Genomic DNA, 19054 nt, shown 5'->3' with positions numbered 1-19054 from the left:
AAATTAAGCCCCTTCGTTTCCCCTCTCCAAAAACTAAAAGTTTTGCTGTTATCCCTGAGAGCAGCACTAAAGCAGAAAGCCAGTTAAGCTCCATTAGGAGCCTGCGCGCTGTGACGATCGCATTGGAAGTGCTGGATGAAAATTGCCCGGATTAATGTGTTAATCCACCTCTTTAAAATGCTAATGTCCATTTTATGCCCATTAAATCTCAGTGTGCGTTTTCTTTGATGCATGCAATTTCTATCAATTAAACACAGAGGAGTGAAACAGGCAGGAGGGAGATTAGTTCTCTTGCTTCAAGCACAAATTTTTCCTTTTGGTTTCATATTTATCTTGAATGTGGAAGGGGGGAGTTTGTTTGGAATGGGTTTGTGAAATACAGAAGGAGCAATGTGGTGATATGAAGAATTCTGAGAGCCCTGCATGCCTTTCATAGAGCTTATAACAACCCCCCAAACATTCACTAGCAATAGGGAATATGTAAACATATTACTGAAGTGATTTCTTTTCAAAACTACCAAAATGACTGGAAATATACTTTCTCTTTTATTTTTACCTGATTTTACATAATTATATATTTACCCTGCAGTCCTTTATAATAAAATGTTATTTTTATATTATCAGTTGAAGGGAGAAAATGTATTACTGATTTATTTTGTAAGACATCCGTATATATTGTATATATTTATGTTTAAGTGCATTTTTGTTTTTGTTACCTGATTACCACTACATAATCCTTTCCATGATTTCCCATGCACTACCGTTTTTGGTAATTAAAAGCTGTCAACAATTTTGAATGAAGTGTGTATAATGCATCAATAGCTTCCACTAATATCACAATGACATGTTTGCGATTTTGCAAAATATACTTTACTGTAATTTCTAAATAAACAACCAAACACTTTACTAAAAGCTGCCCTAATCCAGATTTTTTTTTATATTAACAATTATCAAATGTAATGTGTAATGTGAAAAGTTTTGTTTGCAGTGACGACCCCATGAGCTTTATAGCGTATTTAGCTCATTGTTTTTCCCAGTTTGAAACTTAACTGTTTTGATAGCAAGAAGATGTTTTCAGCAAAGTATCTCAGATGATGCCCGGCACCAAACATATCAAGATCCAGATCAAGTTATCAACTCACAAATGAACACAGTGGAGCGTTTAGCAGCAAGAGCAAGACATTCCCCTAAGGAGTTGGTGGAGACCAAACTGAATGACAATAATAGGAGAGTGAGCTTCCAGCCCACAGTGAAAGATAAACAAGTGGTGCCAACCCGTTCTCATCCCAACTCGTCAAATACGGCCACTTTGTCAGGACCCCTTGGCATCACTTGTCAACGCATTGGGTAGCCCTGCGTGTCAAGCTATGACTTTATTCCAACATCAGCAGAGAAGAGAAGAGAGAGGAGAGAGGAAACTATTGACTAGCCAGTAGAGGTCAGATTTAAATATTCTCGAATTAAAGTCTTGGACATACTAGATAATGGGACTGTGAATCTGGTTATCGTAGTAAGACAAAGGTGCAACCTATGCCACGGGAGTATACTGTAACAAGTCCAAGTCATTCAGTTGTGAACTGTTGTAGTTGCCTGAGTGCTTGAGTCACAATAATATACACACATCAGAGTGTTAGTGATGTGATTAAGTGATGATCTATTGTCCTGTAACACCGACAAATCTATTTCCAGATTAGTCAGTGAAGCTCCAGAAAGCCATGGCTATTGATTATGGACCGCAATCGCAAATTACTGAGCTGAATCACGTGTCTGCGACAGCCTGCAGATAGAATAAGCAGTTTGGATAGAAACGAATTGCGTGGTGAATCCTGTGGAATTTCTCATCCCACAAATGGCGGGATGACTCGCGGATGCCCTCGCTGTTGTGCAAAGCCTTTTAAGACCAGGAGTGACATAGCTTGTCCAATCACAGAGGCCTCTGCGGCTGACCATAAAATGCTTCCAGATTTGTCACACATACACACACACACACACACACGCACACACACACACACACACACACACACACACACACACACACACACACACAAACACACACACACAGACTCATTGTTCAGAGTTAAAATGCTTCCAGTAAACTCGCATTTATCATGTGAGCACTATTTTTGAGGTAGAACGCAGGGAATGATTTATGGAGGCATTTCGACTTCTCTCGTGCTCGCCCTCCATCATGAGCAAAATATGCTGCCGTAAAAGTAAAATACACCCTCTGCTACATGGTGAAAATGTACTAACTCATATTTTATTTACTCATGCATTGTGTGACAAGTTGCTGTGTGCCAATGAAAGGGCCACTGGCATTTTGGGAGGTCCAGGAAGCTATGAATATAGATTATTTAGAGGTGGAAGTTGTGCAGTCCATTAAGATGACTGAAGATAAAGCCAAAGCCTTAATTGCTCCTGTTTACAAGGACCCCAAAAGTCACAAAGCAATTGCGGTGGGGGCACCCCCAAGTCATCCCATTCTCCACCTCCTCTTCTGTCACACATCCCCATTCTTTAATACACCTATTAAAACAACTAGGCATCCCACTGGCAATACAACCCTTCCCCTAGCGTAAGCATATGTGGACTATTCAGTGGGATGGGTAATTTATTAAAATCAACCTAATTTTCCATGATATATCAAATCTCTGCCTCAGTAATCGTAAGCCCCATTTCACTGAGCGAATTAGGTGCCCACTGCTCGGTGCGATCAGAGGCCTGGAAAATGAGGCCCGGGCTGGTATAAGAGTGTTCACAGCCCGCTAATGGTCGGGGGATGAAATAGATTTCCACAACATTCATTACAGTTCAGCGACAAAGCTGAGCAGCCAAATATAAGCACACACTCAGCACCATCATTACAGAGGCCTGTTTAAACATACACAGTGACGGAGGATTTGTGATATGGAGGTCCTGGTGTAGTGGGCTAAGAACAAGCTTGCTATATTGTTGGGTTTAATACAAATCAGGCATTTAGCTTAAACTGTTCACCAAAGAGACTGACAAATTCTAACTAAACTACTTGGTTACGAAAATATCATGGTTTCGCTTAAAATGAGCAACAGACGTAACTGCATCACAGATCTAACTATGTCACAAAGTTACATCCGTAACAAAAGTTGGTTAACTTAAAAAAAACTTTTCTGAGTTAAAATGCTCCACAACCCCACAAATGCCTGCAGGGTAACAAACTCACCAGCCGGGAGTCATGCACACAGACAAGCTACAGAGCAGGACACTGATTTTGAGACACTTAATTACAACATGTAACGTTGTATAAAAAGATCTGAAAGTAAAAGTGTACAATAAACGCATTGCACCAAATAAAGCTCATTTCCAACTGTTGTCCATACAGTGCATATAAATGATATCATAAAGAAAACTGGTCATAAACAAAAAATATATAATATTGCAATAGAGTATGAGAATATAATGTATAGAATGAGGATTTTTTTGTGCAGTGCTTTAGGAAAAGGAACATACTACTGATGAACGCAGTATGCCGTATGTACTGTAAACTGTATCCTTCATGTTGCCATTGATTTCTTATAGTATAACTAGGTGAAATGTGATGGAAAAGTCACATAATCATAAAATTCAAGACATCAACAGCAGAATACACAGGCAAGACGGTATCATTTGATACAGCTGGATGGAAAAATGACTGGGAATATCACATTAGTATTTCCTCTCATCTTAACCTCTAATAGAGGATGACAGTAATCTATTCCAGGGTCCTGATCAGAAGCATAAACACTGGAATCCAATTCGGAGTGTGGTCTCTCACACCCACCATGGCGCCAAACTGAGTGCTATGCCCTCAACTTCACTTTTTACAAATTACATAAATGCAAAAAGATAGAATAAAATATTTAGATTTTTTTTTGTTCATGTTGAATGCAATCTTTTTAAAAACTGTTCACAGCCCAGCAGAAAGTGGAAAGCTATAAGCATAGTTCTTTTCACATCCAGCCAAACCTCAGAGACAGTTTTTTTTGTGGGGAAATAGACAAAGCCTGGTCATTGTCATGTTGTTCTGCTTGTTTTGGGGTTGAGGCTAAATTAGTTGCAACTGAGTTTGAGGTCCTGAGACGGCATGCTCCCACTATGTTTGAGCCACCCTTTGTCATTATACAATTTGTTGTACTGTTTTCCACAAACAGGAAGTCCCTCAAAGCTAGTGTATGACCTAGCAAGGATGTGTCTCCTCCATGCTCAAGGAGGAGAACTGATGAGATTGGACAGATTCAAGATGGTGCGTTTATATCTGATGGCTGCGACGTTTCCTTCCCACTTTTTTCTGAGGAAGGAGCCAGCACACTTGGGCAGCCTGCCAGCCACAATAGCTCAAGCTCTATCCCACAAAAATTGTCATTCTTGTACTTTTTATGCCTCTGGTTTTTCTCCTGAAACACAAGCATCCATGTGTTCCAATAACTGAAGCAGCATTTTGGTTTGTACTTAGATATTTCCATTACTTTCCCTCCCTGTCTTGCAGTGGTTCCAGCTGGTGTTGTTGGATTGCATATTGCAGCATGATCCTCTGGGAAGGCATTGTTATGGAAGTTGGGTGTACTGCACTAGAATCTATTCTGACTGCATTCAACAGCCTCCCTGTCTTAACACCACAGCTGTCAGCAATGTCACTACATGATGAGCCGTGACACCACCGAATCTAGCAACGCTTTGTCACCCTGATACACTTAAGCATTGGTTACAGAGCTCTGGCTCGGCAAAGACATGCTGTCAAGTAAGGAAAGACCATTATCTGCAATAGACACAAAAGTACAGGGGATCCCTGCAGACACAGAGATGATTAAGGGCTAAGTGTCATTCTTCCTGTCTTGGTGTATTTTTTTATTTAAAGAGCTCTATCTCTTACTGTCCGTTTTACCGTGCATCTCAGACTTATTGCCCAATTCTTCCTGCCTGCTCTGAAGGGACACAGACCCTGACAACCGTGTTGGGGTATTATCCTGAGGTACCGACCCTACTGGTCATACACCACTTCTCCTCAAAACAACCGAGGATGGGTAAATAGGAGAGTAAATCAATGTGAGGATTGACATACATGTGGAAAGCTATTGGTGATGAGCACAGGGACAGCTAAGTGTGAGTGGGATTTTCAGTGATGGGAAAGTATTTGAGGAATGCCCACACAAGAATCAGCCTCTTGGTTCTGGGGGCCAAAATGATGTAGCTACAGTAAGCCTTGTTTACAATGTCTGACTATTGGTGTCTGATTTCCTAATGACGATTCTGTTAGCATCCCACTAAAACAGCCAGAATTAGAAGTGTGATTCCCTTTGGGGCCAGTCATGCTCAACGCATAAGCACTTAAGGTACTGTGGGGCATTTGAATAAAAGGTGCCACAATTGTAACTGTTTTTTATCTCGGGAAGGATTTCAATCTGGATTCATACTTATTCATATCATCATATCTAGAAAATGCCCTATATAACTATAACATGACTGCAAACATCTGTACCTTGCTTAAGGAGTTTCCAGTGGTATTAAAGCAGTAGTATTTTGAGAAACACATCTATTTGCTTTTTTCGCAAAGGTTTAGATGAAAATATACAGTATATCCCACTCTCATGTCTGTCTGGAAAATATGCTACAGTTAGCGGCTGCTTAGCTTAGCACAAAAACTGGAAATAGGGGGAAACAGCTAGCCTCGCTTTGTCCAGGTAACAAAATCTATCAGCACTTTTATAAGCTCGGTAATGAACAAAAAGTGTAAAATTGACAATTCGCCTCAGCAACTTCTTAGAGTCTCCCATGAAATAGTCCAGCACATTGTTATGTGTACTGTAAAATGTCATTTTTACACTTTGTTTTTTGTACAGATTAACCAAGCAATACATATCGTGTTGATTATTAAGCTTTAACATTGCTAATTGTAAGTTACTTTAAGTTACTTTAAGAAAGAGTCAGGCTAGCTTTTACCACCCAATTCCAGTCTTTGTGCTAAGCTAACCCACTGCTTGTGTTGGCCTTATATTTCCACACATGAGAGTGGTATATATCTTCTTCATAAACTTAAATACTAAACCTATTTCTCAAAATGTTAAACAATCCCTAAAGTGAGAATTATAATAAACATAACTTAATTAATTAACTTAAATAATTTTGCCTGTCCCAGATTTTGCAGGGAGTGGGAAATCTGCTTCTCCAACCTCTAGGCGAGTGGCATTAGTATTCAGAGACAGACAGACAATCAGGCTCCAGTTTTATCACTCAGCATTTGTAAGAATCCGATCTTAGACACAGCAGTATCAATAAAAGATCTAATTTCTAGCCGCACTTGAACAACTGCGCCTCTTTCAACCTACACTGTGGGTATCAATTGTGCACTGAATAATGAAAAGCAATTATGTAGCTAAACAAAGCCATGGCGGTAATAGGCTTTTGTTTTATTTTTATACACAAAATGAAAATAGATTCTGCGGCTGTGTGTGGTTTTCTTTTTCAAGATCCTGTGGGTCATGCTCAGGGCATGCTCTTCCTAACACCAGTCTGCCTACAAAGAAATATTGTGATGGAGGTTCCAAGCCAGATAAGTTAGACGGCGAGTGAGTATGAATGCGGGGGACAGTGGCAGACGATCTGACTCAAACGGGGAGGAAACAGAAGTCGGCTGCTTAGATTGTGTCTCGATTAATTATTCAACAACCAGATTCTCTATCCAATGACCCCGGTAAAGAAGCACAAATTATTTAGCAAGCTGCCACATCAGCGCTTGGTGTGGGGACATGAAGTATGTGCTCTCAGTGAGATATCATAGGATGCATGCGTACCTCCGCTCAGGCTACTTGCCGCATGACACACGGCCTAGTGGGTATTGATGGCTGTATCAGGGTACAGAGGTACGGTTTCTCTCACCGGTCACTGATAAGGAGATTAAAATGTACGTCCTTGGTACAGACAGTGAATGGTACGGATGCAACAAATGAAGAGTGTTCCTCCAAAGTCAGATACCAATCATGTTTGAAAAAGTGACACCAGCTGCTTCAGAACAACTGATTCCACAGGGTTTAAACAAATGTTACTACTTGTTACAAGACACTGAGTATTTGATGCGCAGCATTGCAATAGTTTTGCCAATCAGATCCTCTATATTTAATGGAGAGGGAATAATGTTAATTTTCTTGATAAGCAAGTGGGGCTTCAACCAAGCCCTAATCTGCATGGCTGACCATGTCTTTTATGTTGTCAGCCATGTGACTGTTCCCTTAATATAAATGTTTCATGTATAATAATGAAATAAACTGATGTATTTCTCCAGCAGTGTCACCAAGACAAAGTCCTGAACTTAATGACATACAGTGAAATGAGACAGCCACGTCTGACAGCATGATTGTCACCCTGTTATTTTTGTTGCTCTTAAAAAAGCTATATACTTTCCACAGCCACTCAAAATGTGTTATGATTTCAGAGCGTGCCAGACAGAGAGAGGGTGAGAGAGAGAGAGAGGGTGAGAGAGAGAGAGAGAGAGAGAGAGAGAGAGAGAGGTTGGTTGAAGGGACAGACTGTTTGCATGCACATATGCAGGTGTATATGTGTTTGTACACTGTGCATTTGATAGGGAGTTAGCCTTGATCTTGTTAGGGGTGACTGGGGTCTCTGTGAGACCTCACACACTGGGCTGTGGGTGTAATTGTCAATGGCAGGCCGGCCTGTAACCATGTGGAAGCTTAAGGAAAAGGAATGGGGAGGAGAGTACGGGGCCTTTGTTTGTGGAAGTCGCCACATGTCTGCCTGTGTGGCAGTGCTGAGCTCCCGGGTGTGGAGGCTTGGCTTTGGGGAGATGATTGTTATAGCACTGGTGTTGGCTTTAAAAATGCCTTTTTAATGGGAATGCATTTCACAGGCAAGAGCAGCGAGGTCTGGGAAACCAACAACACAGCGGTGCGGTACAGAAGTTCAGCGTGTGGTTGTGTCGGGAGACGGTTCATCAGTGGAAACAGCCTGCCATCTGCTGCTGGACACAAGAATAACAGACAGGCTCCTAAAATGCTCTCCAGACTTGTGTTTTTCAGAGTTTTGCTCTTCTGAAACAAATGACAGACGTGCCATTTCTGCATGTGAAAGAGAGAAAAATCTTTTAATGATGGCATGTTAAAGGATCTCAATGCACAGTATACAAACACATCTTTTATATTATTTAGTTTAGTTTTGTTTTGGAGGTTATTTAATTTAAAATATTGGGTCAGATCAACTTCCACCAACCTCTTTTCTGCCTTACTTATTGTCTTTCCACACACTTATTCTGCATGTAAACAAACATGATGCATATGTCATCAGTTGTGTAACTGCGGTTGTAAAGTAGCTTAATTAAATATCCATTCAATACATGACCTTTTCCACTTACCTCAAGCACTTTTAACGCTTTTCCTTAATGAACAAATGAATTATGCAGTAACCTAGGCTCAGCCAACAAAAGGCATTTGCTGCCTAATGTGTTTGCCTAAATAGCAGTGAAGAGCAGGCCTACCTTTTAAGTGGATAAGGTACCTCTGTTCAGCTTGCGGTAAGTGTCTAGTTTAATTTAATTCAATAATCCTGATAAATGAAATAAATCCCTTCTGGGACATCCATTCCTTGAGTAGTGAGATAATATAAAATGAGGTTCACAGAGGAAAAATTAGAACATTATGGTTGATTGAGCTTTTACAAAAAGCAGAAATATTAATACAGAGATCTTCTTTATGTTTATAATTTTGCAATAATGAATGAAGGCATCCATGTGGAAAACAATCAGAGCTCGAAATGGATGACAGTGATTGTGAGGCTTAGTGAAAGAATGCATTAGCATTTTCACACACTCCCAATGCAAATTGTTTCACTTAAACTTTTTAAATACCATTTTGTGTTCTGACTTAATTTTAATAAGTTTGCAGATAAGGAAGCATAAGCATTGACTTGAAAGGCAGATCGTGAGTCTCTGCAACACATTTATTCACTATTTGATTCATGAGAGGAAGGGGGGAAATTGAAAAGAATGAAAGAACATGATCTTCTCTGTGAAATAATACATTTTGTGCTGAATCGAGATTATTTTAATATAATGAAAATATCCGTATCAAACACTAATTTAAATTCAATACAGATGCTTGTATAATTGAATGCACTACTCTGCACAAATTAAAACGGGCCTTTCTGGAGGCTGGCACTGCTTATATTGAAAGTGTTTTACTTTCAACCCATGCAGTTTTGCTTGGGCTGAAAGCCATTTAATAAACACATTTTGTGCTATAAGTATTTATTATATTAAATGGCCAAACTAACTTTGTGTGACACCATTAAATTATTGAAGATTAGACCCAAGCACATGAATATGATATATACTGTAGTTTTGCAGAATGTGTTTGCTTCAATGAAAACCTATTACCTGTATTTGTTTACTCTATCACTAATACAGAGTGAGTTTAAGTAATAACTTAAGCGTGCAGAAGCAATAACTTAAATGGGCTTAATACAGCCAACTGAACCACCAAATCTTTAAATCATTTTATAAACGTCAAGAAGATTTTATTCTTTCAACTGTGTATTGTAGTCTTACAGAACCTGTCAGTGATCTCACTCTAAATAATGGACCTACTGTCTAATTCTGCTGTTCTTCTGCTGTACCTGTGTATTTTAACCCCCACCCCCCCCCCCACACATACACACACACACTTATCACTTGTTTCCGGCAACTGCAGCCTCTTGTAAGTCAAATTGATTGAGTCGTCCTTGAACATCTGTTGTTCAGCCAAGCCTCAAAGGTAATCCCGCTAATGGCCCTCTAAGCTATCCACATAAACACACACATAAATAAAAATGTTTCCAAAGAGATTTGGTCATTGACTTGCTGCTAATCAATTCTACAGCCGCATCTGTTGATGAAGGTTTGGGAAGTACAGAGCAAGATATATGTAGCGATCAATGCCTGGCACTACACTTGCTGGGCAATGAGTGACAGTCACAGCTCCACCGGGAGTCAACATTTACACACAGATGGACCGGGGCCCGTCGGATGTCTTGGCAAAAGTGCTGTACACACACACACGCACGCACACAACAGTGAAACACTGACCGACAGAATGTTGTCCATCAACGACACAAGAGCGTGTGTGAAGCGGAGTCAGTAAAGTGAAGAAGTGGCATTCCATAATTTGAGCTCTGGCACAGACTGATATGAATGCTGTTGGATGAACGCCACCTCAGAAAGCTGGTGTTTCAAGATTTTAAGTAAATAAATGGAAAAAGCTGGCCAGGTACATTTTTTAATATTATGTCACCCCTCTAAAATAACCTTGGAGCTTTCTTACTGTATCCAGAATGTACACCTTCAGTTTAAGAAGAGGAAATAAACGATTACCAAAACTGAACAGCATTACGGTAAATGCTTAACAAGGGCTGAGCTAAACACACACACACACACACACACACACACACACACACACACACACACACACACACACACACACACACACACACACACACACACACACACACACACACACACACACACACACACACACACACACACACACACACACACACACACACACACACACACACAGTACAATAAGGGCACCAGAGCGTTGCTCTATCACAGTTATCACAGCCCCAAGCTGCATTTAGCCTATTATGCTTTTTGGCCTATTGGGCTCTTTTGGCAAAATATGCCGATGCGATACGTTTCATGATACAGGCATCACAATTCAATATAATGTGATATATTGCAATTAGGGATGACACATTGAGAAATACTTCCCACCGGTGTTACCAAAAATGCACCAGCTCATTACAGGGCTCATTTTGGCAGCTGCTGGGTTGAGAAAGGGGATGAAAGTGTCGCCAACTTCTCTTCCCTTTGTTTCAAGGCTAATGTTAACCATAGACTGTATATTTAAATATGATCTTAACCAATTGGACTGTTCAGACCATTTCTGCGCGGCGTAAGAGAAACCGGCAAGCAAACATACTGACAGCATATTATAAGCAGTATAGATATACAATATCAGCCTAAATATGTTAGCATATAAATGATCTGATTATGCACTTTTGCTTTTCACCCTGACACCAAATCATCCACCATTGACTTGTCCGTCTCGTCAGGTGATGAGTGAAATCTGACTCCTCTATACAGCTCTGCTGCTGTGAGTGCGAGTCTGCTGCGGAGCAGACACTTTCATGTGGGTGCTGATACGCAAAAAATGTACTAAAGAAAATCAAAATCATCAATGGCACAAGTAAGACTGTGTAAAACTGGTATCAATGACTACCTTGGCAAGCCTAATTATGTAGTCCAAGTAAAAGTAGTAAGAAGAACACACCAACATATGCATACATCAATACATAAGAGGGGAATAGTCATATGGCTTAAAATGGCTGTGGATTTACAGCACAAAATGAAACACTGTCTGCCCCAAATAATTGCATGTGAACTATTAATAAAAATTAATATTGAGAATCAACACAATGCTATTTTCTCAAGCCCCCATTGGTCTACAGAGAGTGATAATCCCACCATTGCTGTTAATTTGATCAAAATACTTCTGTCCAGTTAGACTGAAGTAGCTCAAAACATGGCTTTCTTCTTTTGATCGATATCACAAAAGGGCAGAAACATACCTGCTGCTTCAACATGACACTCGGAAGTTTCTCCAACACCTGGGTTTACAGCTAGAGAAATATCTGCATATGACAGACCAAGCTGGGCTTTTTTGGATCACTCCTGCTGCCAAGCAATAATCATAAATTTAATTTCCAATCTGCTCTCCTTTTATTAGTTTGGGTGTTATTAAATGAGATTGCTTCATCTTAATATATTTCCAGGGCCTGCGAATGTGGCTAGGAGCTGATATTCAAATTCAATAACATGGCCTCTACTTAGTGCATGGCACTAATAAATGCCAATGTATGATGCATACGAAGACGGGGCTCAGCGTGGAAGTCGCAGCGGGCAATAATAATGCTGTGAATGTCGCTCAGAGGTGAGATATGCCTCTCTCCAGCCCTGTACTCCAGTGCTCATATGCCTGAAGAAGCCCAGGTGACCTACATACAGAGATAGGCAGGATGGGAGTGCTGAAGAGGGGAGAGGCGGCTGTTCATATTTCCATGTGTTTTATTAACTATACTACACAAATCCCTGAAGAATGTAGATACAAGCTTTGGTACTTCACGTCAGAAAGATGACTATGTCAATCACAACTATGTGACTGACCTTTAACCTCTCCATTGGATGCTGGAGGAGACTGGCCTGTTGGATGCATCTTTTGAACAGACATCTGAAACGTTTGGTGTAGCAGAAAGACAAAGAGATGATCAAGGAGCTACAGTATGTAGCAGCAGCTTGGTTGCAGTGTTTCACCTATTGCCCTCTGCAGCGTTAAAACTTGACATCTCTCCCTTTTTCCTATTTTATCACGTAACCTGACAACTGCTATTGCAAAGATTGCAGCTTAGGAAGCTTAGCTGCAGGAGCGAGTGACCTTTACTTTTATTATGAATATTTCTATTTCCTTGTTATTATAGAGTTAAATCTATGCATATGATCAGCACAATGGATTTCTTTTTCATTAGTTGTGTAAAATGCCACTCAGTGAATGGAGGGGCAGCCGGGGCTGCCTGCCAGATTACCCCTCTCTCCTCCACTGGAGGGATCTGACAATTGGAATTAATATGCGTGGAGCTTTCCCTTTCCATTTGTTGGCTGTGGTTTTCCAGGAAACTTTATCAGGGGTAACATTATCGACAGCTTTGCCAAGAGCTTCTTCATCATGCTCACATTCGAGCCTGCCCAACACTTGTCACTGTCAATCACAAGGTGATAATACACAGATGATTCTCTCATTTGGTTTAATAAAATCTCCAGGCTTATTTGAACTGCAGTCATTACAGCAAATAATTGCTGCATTGAGGTTTTAGCCAGGCCATAGCCTCAGGGATAAGGAAAGACTATTGCTATATGAAGGATTTGGCTGATGTTTTTTTTGTATTCTTTACTCCCCAGTTGTTCATATTTCTAAAATGAATATTACATTTGAATCTAGATTTGGCTTTCTTTATTCAAACTAACATTGTTATTACATATTATCTGGATGTGGGGTCATCTTTTTTCACTTTTTTATGCCTGCACTGTCAAGACAGATTTCAGCTGGGACTGCCAATAGTAATTTTTAACTGTCATTTAAACCAAATTGTAGAGTTGAATCAGTGGGCTTAAAATTCTCTGAAGAAATGGACTGGTAGAAGGGACATATTTCATGTTACATTTGAATTCCAGCTGAAGACATGTACCTGGAAAATTCTGCCAAAACCACACTATATAAATCTTTCAGACTGGAACAATCAGGCAATAAAATACCCCACTACATAATTGATCCACATGGCAAATATAAAAAGGGATCTGATGCTGATAAGATGTCTACTACACAAATGTGTGCACTAGATTTGCTGTAGTCTAGCTCCCAGCTGCACCTTAAGTCAGAGGTTTTTAAAAACAAACCAAATAAAAAAAATACACTCATATACATTTTAATTTAAAAGTCTTATTGTAAAAAAAAAAAGATTTCCATATCTCTTTTGATGATGAAACAGGTCAAGGTGCTATATAAATACTGTGAAATTATCAAAATGCTCAATCCACAGAGAAATGCACAGAACCAGAAACTGTGTCTTTAAACGAGCCATCAGGACTTTTGTATAGTTGTTATGCCATTTCAGTTATTTCCAGGCTGCAATGACAGTGCAGGCGGCAAAAGTGCAGATGCAGAAGACTTGCTGACCAATTAGAGCAGACTAGGAACTAAAATATAGCGCTTCAAACTGATTATAGACAAGGTAGGGTGCAATTCTTTTTTATTCCCGGTTGATAGGCCAACGTGTTATTTGTTGAAAATGTGTTTTTTACATATTAAACACTGAATACAGGTATTTTCGAACAGTGTTTTTTGAACATTTAAGCATCTAAACATGTTCTAGTAGAAAACCAAAATACAAGTGAACCTGAAAATGAGTATAATATGAGACCTTAATGTTCAGAAACGGTTTGTTATTTGACCTTCCCCGCTCTAGTAGTTGTAAAATTTCAAGTATAAAAGAAAATCCAGTTCCAACAGATCACATATTCTATTAGTTAATCCAATCTCCCCATTTTAATTACATTCATTAGTATATTTGTTCGACCAAACAAGGTCACAATCGTTGATTAGATGACAAAGAATCAATGGCGAAGACAAAAAACTCATTACAAAAGCAATGGTGTGGATATTTGCACCCTTGTTTGTGTCAGACAGTTTATCCCAATGTCGATGAAGGCAAAGCAGACATAAACTTATTTGTTTTGAGGTGGTCTTTGATTTGTACATGTCAAAAGTGTGATGATGACCTTGTGTTGTTGGCTGCCCCAATAAAGAAGCAGGACACTAATTACCTTTGTCAGTGAAGTGTACTTGGGGCAATATACAATCAGATAACAATAATGGAGTCAATAATTTGTATTTACTCTGAAACTTGGACAATGTCATTTCTCCCAATTAATGCAATCACCCATGCATTAAATTAGTTTTTTTTTTCTCATCCAGAAAAATAATTAGGGGTAATTGTTAGGAAATCAATCAATCAACAGAATGAACTGCCAATGAAGCGTGTTCAAAACTAAAGAAATGTGTGACACAGATGGCTTGGATGTAACTTACTTACCCTCAAGGGACTTCTGCTGTGCAGTACACTGAAACATTCAAATTAAAGCAATAGAAAAGTGAGTATTATTTTCATGTTTATCAGAGTGCCCTAAAGCACTTTGGGGGGACTCTGATAGCTTCTATGTAAACAAAACAGATAATCTACGGGATGAAAAGACACAAAAAAAGACACTGACCAGGTAGACGGACTGTCCTGTCTGTCCCATCTGTAAAATCTTCTTTTTCTTTTTTTTTTTAAACAAACATATTACAATTTTTCACATTCAACTCCCTTTAATACAAAAAAACTAACATTTCAAATGTTAAAGTTTAAGGTTTTAACCTGTGGCTCTACTAACATGTGATAGTATGTATTCAACTTTGTAATTTAAATATAGCAGATGCATATAACAAAAGGTGAAATATTTCAAACATTTAACAGCCAAAATACGATTTTTAAAAGAAATTTGTCAAGACTATTAAATACAACTTATTAACTATTAAAAATACACAGACAGACTTCGAATTAAAGGTTGTTTTTTTTTCAAAGTCAATCAATTAAAAATTGGTCAACATGACAAAGTGCTCACAGGTGACAATAACCAATGTATTTTTTTCACAGCAGCAATTAAGATTCCATCCTATTGAGATTAGTTAGTTTCCAGGCCCCTACTATTTTGCATTCTGGCTCGCTGTCATGGCTTACTGTTGGATTTGGTCCAGTATTTAGTGCGAGCACTGCAGCATGGGCGGTATGAACCGGGCTACAACTTAATTTAACGGGGCACCTCAAACCATTTTGCTCTGTTATCCGCAACTTCCTAAATATCCTAATAGATTTGCGCTGAACCAAGCGGCTGATGCAGCATAAACGCTTTTGGTAAGGTGACCAGATTTAAAAGCCTCCATAACATGTTGTGTTTTTGTCTTTGAAAAACTAAAACGGGGACACTGCCCTTACCATCTATAGAGCCGTTTCTCTCACCCTAATTTCTCCTAAATTGTGAAGGAATTGATTAACAATGAGCTTTTTTCTTCTGATCAAAGTTGCAGAGATCAAGAACATCCAGAAAATCAGCTGTGATAACCTAGTATCAGCCAGACACTTCACCCAAACTAAGGCCTCTTCCTAACACCATATGATTTTCACAAGATTTGGGGACAGTTTTAAATAGGAAATGCCACAGATCATGTTTAATGACAACTTGGGGTAGAAAAGGTTTTAGAAAAGATGATTTTAAGGTGGTTTTTAAACTTTTGGTACATCCTGCTGCTATTGGAATATTATCCCAAAAATTGTTTAGCTTTAAGCATTCGAACCATGTTAACACGACTGGAGGAAGACATCTTGTCAGAGCGTATAGACCTTTTTAATGGAATTGAATTGCTAGGCAACAGACCTGGTCCTTGTTAACTTCATGTCAGTTGATGCCATACACATACACTGCAACAGGACAGATTTAGAATGTTTATGTTCAAATCTTTGAAAAGGTCCATTCAACTCAGCTCAAGAATATATATAATGAATGATGGTCTGCCACGCACAGTAACGGACAGTGACTACAATAAGTAACTATAATCTGACTACTGATTTGGAAATAGTAACGTGTTAGACTGGCTTACTGGTTACTGAAAACGAAGGAGTAAGATTAGAGTAGCTAACGTGTTAGTGGCATCACTGACATTGAGAGGCTGCCACAAGCTCGTGATGATTAGTTTATAATAAGTTTCTGGTGGTTTTATTTGATGACAAGTTACCAACTACCTCTAAAGAGCTCGAGTGACATTGAAATGTCAAAATAATAAAACTGTGTGCTGTAGAGTAGAACTAAACAGTTGTTAGTTGCAGCGTTGCTAATAATGTTGGTGATGGCTGTGGCTGACAGACAAACAGATCTGCTTTATCACATGCATGATAGATAATAAATACTAGGGTTGCAAAATTCCCGGAATTTTCAAAGATGGAAACTTTCCATGGGAATTAACGGGAATTAATGGGAATAAACTGGGAATTTTCAAAATTGAAGGTTGGCTCTTCTTTGGAAAGGGGATGGAATATGGCAGTCATGCCAGCACATATCTGCAGCCACCTGGTGGAAGGGACTATGTGAATCTGAGGCCCTTGCACCTGTAGCCTCCATCATCCTCCAAATCCCACCATCATCAGCCGCCTCCGAGCGCAACTGGTCACTGTTTGGGAACACCCACACAAAGGTTCGCAACAGGCTCACAAATGTGAGAGTGGAAAAGCTGGTTGGCATTCGGGCAAACCTACGGCTGTTTGAGCCTGACACAGAGCCATCCTCAACAAGGCTGGAAAGTGACACTGAAGAGGAAGACTCAGAGTTGGATATTGAGGAAGTGGACATGTTGTTGGATGATGATGAGGTCCAGGAAGAGTCTATTGACTGAGCAAAAAAGAGAAAAGAGGATTGCTTGAAGGAAGATTTGCATGTTTAAAGAGACATTTTGGAGGAAAAGTGGCATTTTTCATTTAACCTTTTGAATGGGACTTTGTGGAGATTTCTGGATGGGGGGCATTTTTTTTTGGGGGGGGGGGAGAGTGGGGTTAGGGGATGGTATTATTAAACTCAACATTTCTGTTTTTGTTCATCCATGAAACAAGTTATTGAAACGTGTTCTATTCCACTGTATTACAAATAAATCTGTTGAAATATCTGTTGAAAACATTTTGCATGGAGTTTTTCTTATGACTTCTGTTAATATTTATGCTTGGAAATAATATATTCCCAGTTAGTTCTCCTAAATTCCCATTAATTTCCATAATTCCCATTATTCCCATGGAAAGTTTCCAATATGGAATATTTCCAAAATTCCAGAGCTTAACTTACCATGGAAATTTACCGGAAATTTTCCGCCCCTTTGCAACCCTAATAAATACACATATAAATCAAACGTTAAATAACATATAACTTAGATGATTAATGGTAACACTTACAAGAACACCTTTGGTTCCCCTATCCAAGCAGTGATATTTCACTGTGTGTACTATAGCTGGCTGAATGGATGCATGAATTCATGAAAGAATCTCATACCTGTAGCTGCCTCTGGCGAAGGGAAAATAATATTCTACAGCGCAGCTATTCCACCAATCAAAATACCAGAAATATGGGAATTCTGCCCTGAGCTTGGGGCTGGCGGTGCTTGTTTTGGCTTTAGCCTGTGCGAGTCGTATGGTGCGCAACTATACGTGTCGTTTTGTCAACATTTACGTTTTTTTCATTTTTACATTTTATTCCATTTTCAGATCTTTCACTCACAGTGAAAACCGTTGATGTCTGGTCACCCTAGCTTTTGGTCTGAAAATTGCAGATCAAACGTGTCAACGGAATTTCTGCGCTCTGAAACTCATTGATGGCTATTCGCTCTGCCCCTATGCCAAAAGTTTAACTAGGATGAACTTTAACCCCCACACACTTTGACAAATACCGGCATGGCAAATAGAAAGGGGTCAGCCCAAACCATTTTCTTTATGTCCATGGCCCAGACGAAGCCTCCTAACATGGAGGAAAAGCAGATAATGTGTGTATCTGAGTTCCCTGAACTTTACAATACAAGTTTACAGTCGTATCATGCCCATGGACCCATACCCTCTTCTTCTTTGCTGCTCTTCTTCTTACTAGCAGGGCTAATGCTAGTACATGCTTCTTAGTACGGGACAGATGATGTGTCTTCTTTGCTGGCAACAACAAAATAGTCCCTCGAGAAGTTTTGAAAACTCCACACATTTTACTCTGTCTTCTTTGACTTCCTGAACATCCAAGTCGACTTGCGCCGAACCCAATGCGCCGAACCCAATGGCGCCACCAGGGGGTTCCCACTGGTCAGTCACAGATATTGATATTGGTACTGATGATAATTTTCTATCGCCATGCACAAGGGCAAAGGACTCCATGTGCTCCCTAAACTCTGTTTCTGCTTCTGTGACCTCAATTACCAGTCCCCTAATATACACACACACACAGACACACAGACACAGACACACAGACACACAGACACACACACACACACACACACACACACACACACACACACACACACACACACACACACACACACACACACACACACACACACACACACACACACACACACACACACACACACACATGCAATAACGTTTTCGTGAGTAACTGACTGAATTTGCACTGACCACCTGCACCGAGCTGCACCAATCTCGAAAGTCAAGAAGACTATCTGTGAGTAACTAAGTTATAATTTCTTTAGTAAAAAAAAGGGGGGAGGGGTAATATGCATCTTGACATGTGATTTTTAAGTTCCAAAAGGTGCTACAGCACCTGTAACCATTACAGCACCGCTGTATGCTTGTTTACTTTTTGGGGACATGA

This window comes from Echiichthys vipera (genome assembly GCF_963691815.1).
Source record: "Echiichthys vipera genome assembly, chromosome: 1".
In the NCBI taxonomy this organism is placed as follows: Eukaryota; Metazoa; Chordata; class Actinopteri; order Perciformes; family Trachinidae; genus Echiichthys; species Echiichthys vipera.
The sequence above is the reverse complement of the archived record's forward strand: the minus strand, read 5'-3'. Positions refer to the sequence as shown.